Source organism: Elaeis guineensis, chromosome 11 (genome assembly GCF_000442705.2).
Source record: "Elaeis guineensis isolate ETL-2024a chromosome 11, EG11, whole genome shotgun sequence".
In the NCBI taxonomy this organism is placed as follows: Eukaryota; Viridiplantae; Streptophyta; class Magnoliopsida; order Arecales; family Arecaceae; genus Elaeis; species Elaeis guineensis.
The window spans coordinates 16955792-16962415 of NC_026003.2; the positions used below are offsets into that span (position 1 = coordinate 16955792).

Consider the following 6624-nt stretch of genomic DNA (forward strand, 5'->3'; position numbering starts at 1 on the left):
TTGTTGTGGATTTTGATGGGCTGAATTGGTTTTGGGCTATAACAATAGGCTGGAAGCCACATCTTTCGAGTCCTTCGATCTGGTTTTCAAGGACTCAATATGCTCAAGGGTCTGCACAACTTCCGCCATAGATGGACGGCTTTTAGGATCACTAGCAAGACATCTTAGAGTGAGTTGCGCTGCCTGAAGAGCACCTTTAGATGGATACTGCCCCTCGGGCCGTGGATCCATCACACGTGCAAGCTTTCTCCTGTCTGCTAGGAATGGTTTAGCCCAGTCTACCAACTTATGCTGCCCGCTCGGTCGCTTCGCATCAAGTGCCCGCTGGCCAGACAGCATTTCTAGCAACACTACTCCAAATCCATATACATCACTCTTCACATATAGATGGCCTAAATGATATAAACTTTGGTCAGTACAAAGAATTGGTAAAATACAGGCATCATTGATAGAAACCACTTGAACCTTCAGAATGCTTAAACTTGAATAAGAATGCCAACATGCCATTGGACTATCTCTGAGCTAAGTGTTCAGTTCATTCAGATGGAGACAAATTAAGGACAACAGGAGACCATGCATGCCAGAGGTTGTTTGGTTGAATTTTTATAATATCTGAATTGTAAATGAAGAATGAGCTAGGTTCCCTTGTAAGTCTAGGATAAATTTGATGGAGAATGACTAACGTACAATGCTGCCACCTTCTAGCTAAAGCACAGCAGGAATTGAGCACTCTTTGTAAGCATGGCATCTAGTGGTCCTTCATGGGCCCAGAACCCTCTTTATGAAATGGGTGGATCAAAAGCACCATGACTTTAGCTTTATATAAACTAGTCACTGAGAAACCGAAAGCGATGCATACCGGTAGCGATGTACTCTGGAGCTGCATATCCCTGCGTTCCCATGACTCGCGTGGTGACATGGGAGTCGCCACCAGTTGGCCCATTCTTTGCCAACCCGAAATCGGAGAGTTTTGCGTTGTAGTTCTGTGCATGAAGCAAAATTCAATTAGTTCAGTGCCTCTTGAGAAGAATCTTTTGATTTTTTTGGGAGGCACAGAGAAGAAAAATACTGAGTCAAGAAGAATGTTAGAAGCCTTGAAATCCCTGTAGATGACTTGTTTCTCTGATGCATGTAAGAACGCAAGACCACGAGCAGCACCTATTGCTATCTTCAGCCTCAGGCTCCATGAGAGTGGCCGGTGAGCTATCCCTCCTGCCAAAAAGTGACATGGTATTGCATTGGATCATGGACTAGAAAAAGAGATAATGCCATTAGCTAAACATAACATTCTCATTTAGAGTACTGTAATCAAGATTATTGAATCCAATATATAGTGTGGCATATATGAGAATAGTCAGTGATAGGATATTGATTTTGCTTAAGATCCTTATTTGAATTTTATGTTATGGTATGGCCAACAATTTTGTAATTGTAAACAGTGTGAGACCTTGAAAACCAGTAGTTTTCATTGTAGGACTTACTTCTGAAGAGGTGATTCTCTAAGCTCCCCTTTGCCATGAACTCATACACAAGGAGAAGTTCCTTATCCTCCCAGCAATAACCCAAGAGTTTGACGAGGTTTGGATGCAAAAGCCTTCCCAAAAAAATCACTTCGGACTGCATTTCCCACCAAGAATAGAACAAATATATAAATTAATGAAATAACCTAACATGCATACTGTTAAACAACACCTACTAATTAATCTAACAATGCTAGCAACCTTTATGAATGATTATTAAAAAAAAAATTCAAAGTGCAAGGCCTCAAGCTTCTTTTTCTAATATACCTTTCAACACTTTTTTAAAGCAAAAGATATGGTAAGTGTGCGTTTATAAGAAACAAGGAGGACATTGTGGGGGTCCTATGAATTAAATAAAGATTAAACCAACTTAAAGTTACTAAGAATATATGAAAAGCCAGAAATGTCTGGAACGAAATTTAACATGCCTGAGAAGAAAAAAATTATAATTCAATTTCATAAAAATGTCAGAAATATAATAAAATTATTCAGCCATCACACCAAATCATATAAATGAAAAAGTGAAAGGACTAAACATCTGCATTTGTCAAATTCACCTGGATCACGAAAGAAAAATAATTGGTATATTGAAAAGAATAAGGCAAATTTTTAGTCAAAGAAAAATAAACGATGTATGTATCACAAAATTGAAGTAAACTAACAAATTAATAATAACAATGAACAAGGAGAAAATACTCAAACAATAACACCAAAGCTTATTAACTTTCTATCGACTCCCAATGCATGGAAGAGTGAAAAAGTAGAGATTATATGCTCTCAGAAATAATAACGAAACACCTAAAAATAGCTACACAAGACAGAAAAAGTTCCTGAATTGAATGAATTTAAGCAATCACCAGCCATTGCTCCCACCCTTGCATGCTCTCAAGATTTAGTTTCTTAACAGCGACCACCATCCCGGCCATACTCTTGGAAGGATTCAGAGTCTTCTCATCGAACCATCCTTTGTACACTCTCCCAAAACCTCCTTCGCCGAGGATGGTGTCTGGCTTGAAGTTCCTGGTGGCACTCTTCAATTCAGCAAATGTAAAGACCCGGAGGTTTGGCACCTCCAGGATGCGGCCCTCCTGGTACACCTCATCCATGCTCACGCCACTGCCCATGGACTGCCTGAAGGTGCTGTTGCTGACGCTTGATAGGTTTGGTGTGGTGGTGGTAGTCTTCGACGTCCAGCATCCTTGTGCACTGGCAGACAGAAAGAACAGAAAGATGAGATATTGATCATAACGAGCCAATTCCAAGTTACAAGCTATTGAAGGAGAACATTCAGTCGTAATTGGTGAGAAAGACGAGATATTAATAACAAACCAAATTATATTTCAAGGCCTTATTTCTGCCCAATATTTTTGCTTAGTAACCATACTGGACACTTCAGAAAAGCTTGAAGCTGTATTTTTTGTTGTTGTTGTTCCTTTCTTGTTGTTGTAAACTTATAATCAAACAATAAGACAAGGAAAGAAAACTGCTAAAAAGCATCCACTGGGAATGAATGATGAGAAGAATAAATCCAAAGGCAGAGTTTTTACATATAACCTTGATCATAAATAGAGGGCATAACAAACAACTAGAATTTATTCAGAAAATGGTTATTACAAAAACATGGAGAATTTGGTATGGAGTAAGCATCTATTTCTATACAATTAGCGGCATCAAAGAACAATAGCAAGAATATACCTATGAAGAAGAAGGGAAGCAAAGTATGAGCAATACCTGGACTGGGACACCAGCTGTTTGTTGGGCTCGGAAATTTCACAGGAGCACCGATAAAGTTTCCCATTTTTAAATTCCTATTTTTCTCCTCTCTTTGCACCTATGGCTTCTCTCCTTCACTCTCTCTTACTCCTGGGAGTTAGAGAGCCACGGAGAGAGAAAATGAGAGGAGAGGAAAGGGAGAGAATTTTTTACCTATTTATTATTATTTTTAAAATAATTTATCGAAATAATGTTTCTCAAAAGGTATTTACCAAAATACTGTCCAGAAGAAAGTTGTCCTACCATAGGGTGATTTTTAGATGCCATTTGTACCCCTTTCCACGCTATGTAGGAGGATGAGTCAGTCAGAAAAATCGGAGTTTGGATAGTCACCTTATAGAAGGGTGACTTTTATAGTCGCCTTATGGAAAGATACAGTGATGGAAGATTATGGTATATAAAGGGCTACACACATATTTGAATACAGATGTGATGTGAGATCATCCAGAGCTTGATGCACGCATGATTGCCGATGTCATTAGAGGATCAGTTAGAGCAGAGATATCCATATCCATATTAGCCTACCAGACTTATGTACGTGATGCATGGCAGTGCGAGGCATCTTACAGAAAGACGTGGATAGCTAAACAACTTGTTATAGACAAACTGTTTGGAGATTGGACAAAGTCCTATAATGCATTGGATCCATGGCTAGCTGTAGTTCATCATGCCAACGAGGGGGTCGTGGTAAATTTTGCAAAATTTTCTACAACAGAGGCAAACACAGAGGTGTTCCACTGAGTTTTTTGGGCATTTGGTCCATGCATTCAGGATTTTTAATTCTATCGCCCACTGATTAGTATCAATGCAATGCATCTATACGATCGATATAAGGGTACTCTCATGATAGCTATGGAAAGGGATGAAAATGGGAGTATCTATTCTCTAGCATTTGCCATTTATGAAGACGAGAACCGTAGTAGTTGGTCATAATTTTTATTGTGTTTGCACTATTATGTGACACATGATCGTATGGGGATTGGCATAATTTCAGACCGGCATAAAGAAATATTAGCTATCATTTTATATAAATCTGTTGGATGGATAGCACCATATGGGTATCATAGATTATGTCTTAGATATATTAAGACTAACCTAAATGGTCGATTCCATGATGCTATATTTTTAGGTTATTTTTATCAAACTGTAAAGCAAAATCAAACCTGAAAGTTTGATCAAAGCATGCAACACATTGAGAGAACATGGCCCAATTGCTTCCAATATCTGAAAGCATATCCACTTGATGATCTGAGTAAACGGGCACTGGTGCATGACACGGGTGAATGTAGGTATGGAATAATGAACACCAATCTATCTGAAAGCTTTAATAAGGTGCTGAAGGGGGCTCGCTCATTGCCCATTACCGCTCTTGTTCGTCTTTTCTTCGAACATTTATCGAAGTGGTTCAGTGTCAGATGTGCAATTGCAGCATAAAGAAGAGAGATTGATAGAATATTCACAGATAAGATTAGACAAAAGTTAAATGGACGACAGCTGAAGTCTAGAGAGCATTGTGCGATTAAGTATAATAACCAACTAGGTTTGTATGAGATTTGGTTGAGACGAAGGCATTATAGCCCCGATGAACCTGATTATACACAGACAATTGACTTAGGGGCATGCACATGCACATGTAGGAAGTGGCAGTTACTGCATTATCCATGCTCCCACTTGTTTGCTGTTTGTGCCAGCAAAAATTTAGATTGAAAGTAGTTCGTTGATGACTGTTATACTATTGCACATTATGAGCAGTCATATGCATTTACCTTCTATCCTCCAGAGAGTCTGCATTATTGGCTTGAGTAGACTGCACCAAGACTGATACTGCACCCATCTACAAGAAGACAAGGAAAGGGACGTCCACAGTCAAGGAGGATTCAAAATGATATGGATGCAATAGAGCGTCAAAATATTGTACGGTGTGGATTGTGCGAGGAGATATGGCATAATCAGCATAGATGTCTCCAACAGCACTGATTTATCTCTACTTTTCATGTGATCTATCTTTATATAATGCTTATGTTCTTTTTAAACTATTTTGATTATGTAATCATATCATGTAAATACTTGAAAAAATATACGAAATGATCTTGTTGCTAATATTGGCTATTTAATGTTCTTACTATCTCTGTCGTACACTTGTCTTGATATTTTGCATCTCAAACATGGCTGGTTCAGACTCCGACGTGCATCCGGGGCCGATTGATCCTACTGTGCTCTATCTCTAGACTCGACACCGTAGTGACAGTATATATTCTGGGGAAGACATGGGGCCTCTGCGCTGCAGATGCAGAGGCTCCACCATGATGCGCGCCTGGCGGCCACATCAGAGAATTGTAGAGTATCTTCATGTGGCTGGTTTTTATAGAGGTTTTAGAGTTTGTGACATACAGCTTGATTGAGCTCTTATTATAGTCATGGTAGAGCGATGGCATCAGGAGACTCATACTTTTCACCTCTACATCGGAGAGGCAACGATCAAGCTGCAGGATGTTGCTGTTCTCCTTGGATTATGAGTGTATGGGCCTACTATCACCAGTACTACGTAGATCATTTAGTCGGATCTCTGTGAGGAGTTGCTTAGGATTAGACCACCAGAGGCGATATTGTCGGGGTCTTTATTGAGATTTCACTGGCTTCGTGATATGTTCCATCACTTGCCGGATGATGCAGATGATGAGACCGTACAGAGGCATTCAGGGGCATTTATTCTTTATCTTATTGGTGGGCATCTATTCATCGATAAGTCCAGTTTTTATGTGTAGTTATTGTACTTACCCCTGCAACATGATCTCGATGCATGTGGGCAGTGGAGTTGGGGCAGCGCTACATTAGCCTTCTTGTATCGTGAGCTCTGTAGGACCAGCAAACCAGATGCACGTGAGATAGCAAGGCTATTGGTGTTGCTTCAGCTTTGGGTCTGGGAGCATTTACATGTCAGATAGCTAGATCGGATGCTTCCCAGAGTAGGAGCCCACCAGTCGGCAGCGGGAGGTGATGTAGTAAGACATATCCCATTAGATGTGAATGATGCTGATTTTAAGGATCCATTTGATGGCGTATAGCATGATCAAGCTGATCCACTAAAATATAGATATATAACCAGTAGCATTAATTTTATATGATAAATGACTGCATATTTTCACATAATAATATAGTGGCTTTGTTTTGGATAGGTGGAGGACTTGACTGACTGCTGCTAGCAATCCAGTGCCGCACACAGTCATATATTATAGAGATCAGCTAGATCAACAGCACGATGATCAGATACTATAGGTGCCTTACATACCAGAGATATTGGTCGTATTAATTGAGATATACCGATCAGATC

The 6624-nt window shown here is 39.7% G+C and overlaps 1 pseudogene; it reads right to left on the reverse strand.

Moving 5' to 3' along the window:
- On the reverse strand, positions 1-3318 carry LOC109505011 (probable serine/threonine-protein kinase PIX13; annotated as a pseudogene).
- Between the last annotated feature and the right edge of the window lie 3306 nt (positions 3319-6624).